At 45.5% G+C, this 11,303-nt stretch overlaps 1 protein-coding gene across 3 annotated transcripts in view; it reads right to left on the minus strand.

The window, feature by feature from the left end:
• CEMIP2 (cell migration inducing hyaluronidase 2) overlaps positions 1-8,352 on the minus strand; it is an 86,191-nt gene extending 77,839 nt beyond the window's left edge. Inside the window, exon 1 of one of the 3 annotated variants that reach the window (XM_054501919.2) lies at positions 7,843-8,352. The gene's annotated coding sequence lies outside the window, so the exon portion shown is untranslated. Of the gene's footprint in view, positions 1-359; positions 495-7,842 lie in introns of those variants that run through there. The other 2 variants (XM_054501920.2, XM_063649603.1) reach the window with 2 other exon arrangements.
• Between the last annotated feature and the right edge of the window lie 2,951 nt (positions 8,353-11,303).

Genomic DNA, 11,303 nt, shown 5'->3' on the forward strand with positions numbered 1-11,303 from the left:
CCAAATATACTAATTAATCCTATCTCTTTCCAACGATGTTAAACAAGTCTATGAGAAGTAATGCTCGACCCTAAAGCCAATGGGGCTGATACAGCCAAAAGGTTCAAATGCATTATCATGCCCAAAAAAAGAAAAGCGTAAAAGGAAAAAACTGCAGACCTACTACAGACCAAGCGGGGAGGAAGGGTAGCAATTAAGAACAGCTAACACTCTTTGAGCAACCAAAAATAAAAATAAAAAGAGAGCAAAGTACATAGGCTTCTAGGTGGAAGTAAAGAACTAGGAGATAAACTGCAGAAAGATAGATTGTTCTTCAACCCAGAAAATTAGAAAAAAGGGAAAAAGGTCGTTGTACCTACCAGTCGTTCTCTATTCCCTTCAGTTTCCTTTTTTCCTATTAATATTTCTCATATTTCTTTTTCTCCTTAATTCTTTTTATTGAAAAGCTGTTCTCTTTTCTCCCTTCCTTCCCAGTGATCCTAGACCATCCCCCTTCGCCCTTGTTCTCAACTGGCTGGGAAGATTCAAGAGAGGCTTCCAACCTGCTGGCAGTGACGGATGGCAGTGCAGAGGCACACAATGGCAAGTGCAGGCGCGTCACCAGCCTTGCAGCTGGCCTTCCAAAGAAAGAACCAAAGCTGAAGTCTGTCCTGAGGGAGGCTGATTTAATTAAGGTTATAGCAAAGGGCAGAACTGCCTGTGGGCTGCATTCTCTGCAGAGGGCCAAAGACAATGCATTAAAATACTTCTCAAGAAGAAAAAGCCAAGAAAGTTATGTTGGTAAAATGTTGAAAGGTGGGAAAAATGAAAAGACAACAGGGATGTGTTTGAAAAACAAGCAAAGACCTGCCAAAGTTCATGATCTAGTGATGTACAGATACCAAAATGCAATGACAATAGGAAACAGAAGGAGTATGTTTTGATGTGCCTTTCACACTAGAAATATTTCAGATGAATAATGAGATGCCCAGACTGAAATAATCCAAGGCTGTTCAATCCAGCGTCATAGTAAAGTTTCTATCAATGGCAGGGCCAGGACCAGAACCCAAGTTGACTATTTCCTTCAACTGTAACACATAGCCTATTTTTAATATAACTTAAACCACTTGGAATAAAGCCTTTTCAAACAGGGAACAAGTTCAGTCTTGAGCATCTCTTAGGAGAAAAGGGTTCTGCTAGACACTGGAGACCCAATAGTACAAAAAATAAACATGGTTCCTACTTTCAAGAAGCTCACAGCCCAGCATTTGTGGGGAGAAAGAGTAGGGAGACAACACAAGTAAACAAGTAATTAAACTGAATGTTGAGGCAAAGAAAGTGGGCTGAGGAGGTGATTGCTTGAGTTTATTAAATCTCCATGAATGGAATAGAGTTTAATTTTCTAAAAGCCCTGGCAAATTTACTCACCCAAATGTGCACCACCAGACGATTACTAATATCTTTCTTATTTTGCATGTGTAAACTAAAGTCTACCACTGAACTCCGCCATTAAAATGACGACACGTTGCCCAATAGTGACTAAAAAGTATGGTAGGGAGGGGAGGATGACACACTACAGAAGTCTTTCATATTCTTTGAAAGGGTGTCACCTGCAGGTGAGTTCCAGGCCAGACTATAAAACAGTCATAGTCCCTCTCCTCCTAGGGCATGTGAAACCTAAGCCAAACAAAAGGGCCATCTTACACATTCTCAACAGTTTCCTCTATGTTCCTGAAGACTCAAGGGTGCTACAGAGTCAAAAGGCAGAACTTCTAATGAACAAGTAATTACTCAGCACTAGAGTTGCGGCTGGACTTCACTTAGCCGAACAGGGATACACTGTGGCTAGGAAGAGGGGACCAATGATGTGCACCTGTAGTCCCATCCACTTAGAGGTGGAGGCAGTTGGATGACTTGAGCCCAGGAGTTCAAGACCATAGTGTGCTAGGACTACTATAGAGCCACGGCACTCCAGCCTGGGTAACCTAACAAGACCCCACGCCAGCCCCATCTCCAAAAAAAAAAAAAAAAAAAAAATACTGGCTAGCAGCAGCACAACAGGCAAACCAGGGCTATGTGACAAGCCCAAGTGCCACAAGAACTAACAGGAGGCAAGAAAAAACACTTGAAGGTTAAAGCAAACCTCAGACTCAGCCAAGCCCAGCTCAAGTATAATATTTTTCAAATCCTCATATAAAGTTGATTTTATAGTGGTGGCACTGGTGGCATTAAAAAGCAATGTTAGTACGGGTGCAGTGGCTCATGCCTGTAATCCCACCACTTTGGGAGACTGAGGTGGGAGGATCACTTGAGGCCAGGAGTTCAAGACCACCCTGGGCAACATGGTGAAACCCTATCTCTACAAAAAAAATATAAAGATTAGTTGGGCATGGTGGTGCATGCCTGTACTCCCAGCTACTCAGAAGGCTGAGATGTGGAAAGATAGCTTGAGCCCAGGAGGTAGAGGCTGCGGTGAGCTGTGATCATACCAATGCACTCCATCCTGGGTGATAGAGTGAGACCTCTGTCTCAAAAAAACATATTTTTTTAATGTTATGTTTTTTCAAACCACAACTTAAAAAAAAAAGAAAACCTCAAGAACTCATTTTTCTAATTCCTCCGAAACAGGAATCAGGCATATGTCCCTGTGTTAAACTAAATCTTTCCCATTCCTAAAATGTTAATAATTAACTTTCCAAACTTCATTGTATGCGAAAAATGACTCATTCTTCAGGGAAGTGAATCACCATTACAGAGACCATTAAGACAACAGAAAGCTTGCTGTCTCCAAAGTGCACACCAATAATTAAGAGTCCCCAAATCGATAACAATTTCACACTGGAGGGGGACTTAATCTGACCTGACCATGATATCAAATTTATAGTGGATATTCGTATGTTTTAAGATACTTACATGAAACTCAGTCAGAGGTCAATTCTTTTCTCGTGGGCTCAATGTGGATTGCCTTAAATTTCAACTCTTTCAGGCAACAATGTCCTAATGACACTTCTAACCAGTGGTAAAGCCTTATTAAAAAATATTAGGATTAAGAATGCCACAATCTCTACCAAGCAAACTTTTCATGACATAAAATTCTTATCAAATATTGAACTTTTACTTATTGTTCAAACTGCAATGGACCCTTGATACAACAAATGTAAAAAGGTTTATCACTCTTCACCATGTAATGAAAATAAATGTCTTGTTACAAATCTCGTTACTAGGTTAGCCTAATAATAACAATTTCAAAGCAGATTTGCCTTATAGATCAAAGGACTGATTTGTTGGGAGATAGCAATTCTGTGTTTTAAGACATATACAGTTTATGAGTCTGTTTCATTTTTTTTAAAGACATTTTAATAAAAACCCTATGCTTCATTTATCTTTGTATTGCTCACAGCAACCAGTACAGTGCCTTGCACATCCTAGGAATGCAATAAAATAGTTGCTGAACATAGTTCCTGACAACCAATATTAAAGGCTTCCCCAAGCAAGTACCAGGGAAACAAAAGAAGTAAACATGACCTACAGCCATAAGTTTTGAAGAAGAAAAAAAAAGAACATGCAAACATATTCTAGTATGCTTTTATTCTATGATTCACAACCCAAATCTGAACAGGGTTTCCAGGAACTTGCTTCTTCTAAAAAATGTGCACATCTACAGTACTTTAAATTTTCATCCTGTTTATAGAAAATACAAGTAAAGCTAATGCTATTTTTACACTTAGTTCCTTATTTCACAGAAATCTGTTACAAGTAACATCACCCCACCATCATGTGTAAATAATAGGAAATGAAAAAATATACATAGTGTCTGCCTTAAACCTGAAAGCAATGACTTTCAAAGCCCAAATGCAAATTATCTGACCATTAAACTAATTAAATTGCTAACAAAGCCAAACAGGAATAAAATAAGAATATATCTGAGAAAGAAAAAAAAAAAAAGTGCTGACTGGAAATAGGGACAAAGGAGTTCTTGTCCCTGCTTGGCTGTTAATTTACTATATGACCTTACCTAATTATTTAGCCTCTCTGGGTCCCAACTTCCTTGTTTTAATATTATCTTTAAGGTCCCTTCAAGTGACATGCTAAGATTCAGCATATGTAGCAGTGTCCAGAAAACTGATTTACATTCATTACCCCCCTCCCCATCGCACCCCTGGCAAAAGGGCACAGTTCACTTGATAGTTTTAAATATCTGAGTTCAGATTTCTATCAAAGGCAATTTATTAAAATGTCAGATGGGCTTAAGTCCATTTCAAGTGGAGAACTAAAGCGAGTATTGCTTACAGATTCAAGTTTCGCCTAGACAGCAGCTGCTGCTATTGAGAGAATAGACTTTAACAATCTAGTTGAAAATTATACCTCTTTACAAATGGAGAAAACTAGTAATGGGGATTTTCATACTCTCAAAAAGGCAGATGCATAGTTTTCTTTTTTTTTTCCTTTTCCATATTCATCATATTGAGAGAGAGGAAAGCAGAAGGGCTAGCTTGGCTTGGGAGGCAGAGAGGAGAATGGATGTTACCGTACAAAACCAGACAAGACCCTTTCAATTGATGTACTGTACTAGACAGCCCATTCTTCTCACTAATGCTCACAATCCAAATGAAATGAAAAGATTTCCTGTGGCTGGGATGGGAAGAAGCCTGGATAAGAGAGCAATACCATATGACAGTAGCTAGCTTGAAAGTCTAAAGACTTGCTCTCAAGATGGGATTCAGATCATTCTGGAAAGGGCCAATAAAATGAAAATCTGTAGCTGAGACCTGATTGATTAAGCTATGATTTATATCTATTTATAGCTTTAAAAAACTTTTGAAAGTACCTTTTGATACCAGACAGCATTAGCCTGTATAGTACTTTATCATATATTAATACATAGCAAACTTACTCAAATTTAATCCCCAAAACATTCCCATAAAGCATTTTAAAACTCCTTTTTCAGGTGAAGAAGCAATGTGAGAAGGATTAGGGGATTTGCCCACAGCAAATGTTTGGCAAGTGTCACAGCCTTGTTTTAAATCCAAGTCTGACTTCAAGTCCTCCAATCTTCACCATTTTAAGATAGTACTTCTGACACTAGTTTTCAGTCCCTACTATTTTGTCTGATTTAATAAATTTTATTTCTCACAAAATTGCTCCCCTACCCCCAACTGTTCCTTCTCTGGCTTCTTAGAGCATTCTATGCATAATTCTCCCAGCCATGCACTTATTGGACCTTCTAATTGTTCATTTCCTTATGTCCGGGGCTAGGCTCATTTCTTCAATAGCAGAGATTGTCATCTCTCTAGTTGCAAATGACACAGGTATCTTCAATCCCTGTGGCCTCCCTGGTTGCAACCACTTTAACTCCTTCTCCTTACCAACATGAATGCTCCACAAAGCAGGTGTTGCAATTGCTTCCAGAGGGTCTGGACCACAATAGGTGATTAATAAGTGCTAGCTGAATGGATGGTGGGTGGGTGAATGATGCAATGCTCATACATATTTTAGAGCACACATTACAATGCACACATTTACATACAGCACTCCATGTGAGTCTAAGACCAGGAATTTGGTAGTGATTATTGTTTCTTCTTTTTTTTTTTGAGATGGAGTCTCGTTCCCATCGCCTAGGTTGAAGTGCAGTGGCACGATCTCGGCTCACTGCAACCTCCACCTCCCAGGTGCAAGCGATTCTCCTTCCTCAGCCTCCCAAGTAGCTGGGATTACAGGCGTGCACCACCACACCTGGCTAATTTTTTTTTTTGTATTTTTAGTAGAGATGGGGTTTCACCATGTTGGCCAGGCTGGTCTCAAACTCCTGACCTCAGGTGATCCACCCACCTCGGCCTCCCAAAGTGCTGGAATTACAGGGGTGAGCCAATTGTACTCGGCCTGTTTCCTCTTTCTAAAATGTGGCTTGTCTTTCTCAATTTCAGAAACTTGCCCAAAGCATGTAGCTCTAAGTAGTACCCTGTCAACATCAAGATAATGGCCCACAAGACTACATTACCCTCCAGTTTGTCTTCTCTTGATAGCTGTTTGAGGACAGCATTGATTAGGCCTATTAGAACATGACTGAAGTGTTGCCCCATTCTGGTTTCCTGTTATGAATCTGACACTTGTGAAAAGTCACTGGTTACAGACTAGATCAAGGAAGGAAACTACTCAAATAATTAACTGTGACACACAATATCCAGATAAACACCATGTAAGAATTTACAGATTCTATTTCCCTGTCCACACACAGGAGAGTCCTCGGCTCACTATCTCATTCACAGGTTAATAAGAACACGTGATGACTCAGAATTCACTTATAATCTTAGTTTTCTGAGCCTTTAAGCACACATACATCAGAAAAAAACAGCGTCAGGAGGACTGAACAGAAAGCCAGAAGACAGATTTCTAGTTCCGCCCAAACTGATCCTCTAATGCAGGTACACAGAAGCTGGGGGGAGTCATTTCAGCGTGAAGAGAAAAACACTCTAAAGTGCTACCCAATGTTTACTAAGCAGAGGACGTGCCTACTGCACATTCTTCTGCTTTGCCCAGAAATGCAAATTAAAAAGAACTCTTTGTATAGGTAATCAGACCCACAACCACAGTATGATACCCAGACCAATTCTGAAAAGAACAAGTGTCCTTCAAGGGTCAAATAAGCATTAGTAGCTCCATTCTAGCCAACCAAAGAAAGATAAGGCTAACCATTTTAAATGTGTTTTTTAACACTGAGCCATTTCCAACAGATTTGCCTGGCTGCTCTGGGGAGTCAGGCCTCCCTCAGCTCAGGTGAAGCCTCTACCCTTTCCCCTCTCTCTAAATTCTTCTCATTTTACCGGGAAGAGCAGCACATCTCAATACATGCAACAGTGCAGCAGCGCATCACTCTGTCACACTGAATCAAGGGGAGTGAACTCAAGGCAGTGAGTAGCTCATGTGCACAATGAAAGTTTTAAAAATTATTAGGCAGTCTATCCTTAATCCCAACTGCTGATAAAAGGAGATATATATCAAAGTCTGTTTTCCTAACCTGCGGAGAATTTAAGTGAGCTCTTTCCGCTCCAGGGCGAGGTCTGGTGACACTCATCAACCCTCAGCAGAGAGCATCCAGGGAATTCAGGACCTTGGTTTTATCGCTAATGGTGTAGCCACTAGTGCTATTAACAGCAGCACTCTGGGTCCTCGCAGAGAGGGCCCCCCTCGTTTACCAGGATCTCCCAACTCTGCAGAGAAAAGCTGGGAATAGGGTCCAGGGCTAAGGCTATTCCCCAGATTTAAAGGAAGCTGTACACGATTTTAAAGCCTCACCTTACCTCAGCTAACAGAGAGGCAGGGGGCGGAGGGCGGAGGACCCACCAACCCAGGAGAATTGTAAAGAGACAAAGATTACCCCAAACGCACAAGCGCGCGCGCACTGAAGCCCGGACTGCAAAGCACATTCCATCAACCTTTCACTGTAATCGGCTTACTGTAGGGTTTATCCCCTCAGCCCATCCCTCTCCGGAAAGTTTAATGCTGTTCGCACCGACTTTGAAAGGTCCATTGTTCCCTTCCCCGTAAACGTAATGAAAAGAGAGAGGGGAGAGAAAGAAATCAAGACACCGTTCCCGAGGACCCTTTCTTAAGGAGAGGACTGACTCCTGGGGAGTCGGGTCAGTCCCAATCCAGAGATGAAACCGGGAAAGGAGGCGCACGGGGGAAGGGCGGGAGGACGTTTTCCTTTTCGGCAGAAATGCCCAACGCCGGAGCCGGCCAGGCCGCCGGGAGCAGAAAAGGTAGACGAGACCCGGGTCTGCGCCCCCGCAGTGGCCCCCGAGGGCAGCAAACGAGATGGAGCGGGGCGGGGTGGGGGGAGCGGGTGACCGAGTCACTTCTTACCTTCCCCTACCGCGCTTAGCGTCCGTTAACTCAGGTGCCTACACAGCGGTCCAGGGAGACGGAGAGGAGTCCCTGGCGTCCTCGGGTCCAGATCTCCTCTCCATGGCCAGGAAGCCACTCGATTGCCGGCGCCCGCAGCTGCCGCTCGTACTCAACTGGCAGCCGCAGCCTCTGCCTGGAGGTGAAATACTCTCCTCCCGAGAGTGACGCGCACTTCCCTCCGCCTCCGCCTCCTCCTCCTCCTCCTCCTGCCCCGAGCCTCGGGGGCAGGGGCCTCGGCTCGCTCTCTCCCGGAGCCGCCGCTCGGCTTTCTCCGTTCCTTCCCCTCCGGGAGAAAGAGGAGGAGACTCGTGGCCTGGGCGGCGCAGGCCTGAGCGTCCCCGCGACAACAGGGGAGGAGGCGGCGGCGCGGGGCAGAGTGGGGTCCCAGGAGTCGCTCTTGTCCCTGGTCGGCGGGCGCCGCGGCTTGCTAGGGTCGCGCTCAGCCTCCGCCGGCCAGACAAGCAGCCCGGCTCGGCTGGGCCGGGAACTGTGGATTGGGCGGGCGGGCGGGCGGGCAGTGGAGAGCGAGGGAGGTGGAGGGAGAGGAGGAGCCTGCCATCAGAGGAGGCGGTGGCCCCGCCGGGCCCCTCCCGCCAGCCCCGCTCCCCGCGAGCTGCGAAAGCGGAGGCTCAGCGCCACTCGCTGCCGCGCGCTGGAACAGCGCCCGAGCGCACTGCCGGCGGGGCAGAGCCTCAGCCAGCGCCCCCCGCTGCGGCTGCAGGCTCCTACCCTTCCTGGGCGCGCACACCCGCCTGGCCGAACCGGAGTCTGTGCCTCCAGCACCCCCAGATAAGGCTGGTACTGCGCCTGTCACTCCCTGGCTGAGCCTGACACTGCGCCCCCAAAGTCCCCTGGCTGAGCGTGACTGCACCCCATCAACCCTCGGCTGCGTCAGACTTTGACCCCCATCACCCGTAAAGAGATTTCCACACTCCCACAAATGTTCTGAGCGTCCAGTCACAGCCCCCACCTGGCCAGGCGCGAGCGCCAGGTTCTCAGCGCTGTCAGAAGAACCAGCCTGCTCTGGGACACAGGGCAGCTCTTCTGGTCCCTTGGAGCAACCCCAGCATCCCGCTCGCGGGCCGGAATAAATATACTTAGGTCTTCCCACGCCCCCTACCTGCGCCACTCTAGAGTGGCGGCCGCTTGCAGAGGTGGCGCCGAAAGCTACGCCCCGGCCCACCCCAGTGCCAAAATGCCCCTCTGAGGACACCGGCACCGGCCCTGAAGCAGCCCTGCCGCCGCCACCCTGCCCCTTCGCTGGAGCTGCTCTCACAGCCTTGGCTCTGGGTGAGGGCGCGGCCCGGGCTGGATCACTCAGACCCACGAGGTCCCGAGCTAGTGACAGCGGCAGGACTGCCAAATCCGGGCCGTCGTCATCCTCGATTTAATTGGAATTGGAAGTTTTCCCTCCAGGAAACTCCTTCAGTGAATAATATACAGGTAGGATAGTTTAGTTTTCAGGGTTGTTCATTCCTCCTCCCTCAACAAACTCAGTCGTGTAACCGCAACACACCCGGCATTGAAGGGGAATCCCCTATTTCAAGGGTATTAGTTCAGGATTTTGTATAAGAAATTGCTGTTTCCAAATCTTGGCTGATGATAAGAATCCCCTGGGGCACTTAGAAAAAATTGGATTGCCAGACATCGCCCGATCTACTGAATCAGAGGTATCTGGAATATGTAAGCTTGGGAAACAGGGCTAGAATGCATCCTCTAATTAATTAAAGCCTTGGAAAGATGCCTGCAAAACAGCAAAGCGAGCTAGTGCTGAGATCTTACAGAAACTTCACCCAGCTGCCTTTGGGAGCCGCTGTCCCTTCTGGGAAAGGCAGGGAGGAAAGGTTTTTAAAAGAAGGAAGATAGTTTTGAATAACAAGATGGAAGGGACAAAAGACTGTTTTCATGGTCCAAAGGTGTTTTTCATTGTGCTTAATAAAGATAGAAACTGTGTCACCCCGTGTGCTAGGCTGAAAAATGTTCCCTCCCCAAAGATAACGGGTTCTAAGTCCTGGAACTTGTGCATGTTACCTTACATAGACAGAAGCAGGGCCTTCGCATATGTGATTCAATTAAGGGTCTTCCTGAGTTGGGGAGATTATTCTGGATGATCAAGATGGGTCCTAACTGCAGTCACATGTACTTTTATAAGGGGAAAGGGGGTGGTTAGCACACACAGAGGAGGGCTGTCCACTGTGGAGGCAGAGATTGAAGTGATGCCTCCACAAGTCAAGGAATGCCAGCACAAAGGCAAGGATTCTCCCCTAGAGCCTCTGAAGTGAGCAAGGTCCTGCTGACACCTTGATTTTGGCCCAGTGAAACTGAGCGCGGTCTTCTGCTTCCAGAAGTGTGAAAGAATAAACTTCAGTTGTAAGCTACACCGAGTTTGGGTGATATGTTGCAGCATAGGAGGCCTGTGCTGGGCCAGCTTTATATTACAAATATCCATTTTTTGAATCCTTATTAAATGCCAGACACTTTGCTTGGAGTTAGGATACGTTATGGGATATGTTGTCTAATTAAATCCTTCCACTAATTATTGTTTCCGTTTCAAAGATGGGACAGTAGGACTTGAAAATTTAAAGGGTCTTCCCAAGGCCACACAGTAAGAACCTCTTGGAATCAAGTCTGCAAACCACTCAAATGTTAAAAATAGCAATTAGGCAAGGCGCGGTGGCTCACGCCTGTAATCCCAGCACTTTGGGAGGCTAAGGAAGGTGGATCACAAGATCAGAAGATAGAGACCATCCTGGCTAACGTGGTGAAACCCCATCTCTACTAAAAAAAAAAAACACAAAAAATTAGCCAGGTGTGGTGGCAGGCACCTGTAGTCCCAGCTACTCGGGAGGCTGAGGCAGGAGAATGCTGTGAACATGGGAGGTGGAGCTTGCAGTGAGCCAAGATCGAGCCACTGCACTCCAGCCTGGGCTACAGAGCGAGACTTCATCTCAAAAAAAACAAACAAACAAACAAAACAAAAAAAAAGCAAGCAATTAAAAATTTATATACATTAGTCTAATAAAATTTTTGGTTTTAAAAAGGACTTATTTATTTCCACAATCTATATTTATTGCCCAAACCGAGGGAAATGGATGTCGATTGATAGTGGGGTGGGCTAGTGGGGAGCAGGGGTATAGGGGATCTCTTTACACTTGCGCTCAATTTTGTTGTGAACCTAAATTGCTCTAAAACATAGTCTATTAACTAAAAAAAAGGGTAGGGGGATTGAATCTGTGTGTGGCCTATCTTTGAGAATTGTATAAACTTTTGTTTTTAGATATTTATCTGGAACATAAAAAATCAAAGGAAACGCCAGGCGTGGTGGCTCAAGCCTGTAATCCCAGCATTTTGGGAGGCCAAGGCAGGCGGATCACCTGAGGTCAGGAGTTCAAGACCAGCCTGGCCAGCATGGTGAAACC

The sequence above is a fragment of the Pongo pygmaeus genome, chromosome 13 (genome assembly GCF_028885625.2).
Source record: "Pongo pygmaeus isolate AG05252 chromosome 13, NHGRI_mPonPyg2-v2.0_pri, whole genome shotgun sequence".
NCBI lineage: Eukaryota > Metazoa > Chordata > Mammalia > Primates > Hominidae > Pongo > Pongo pygmaeus.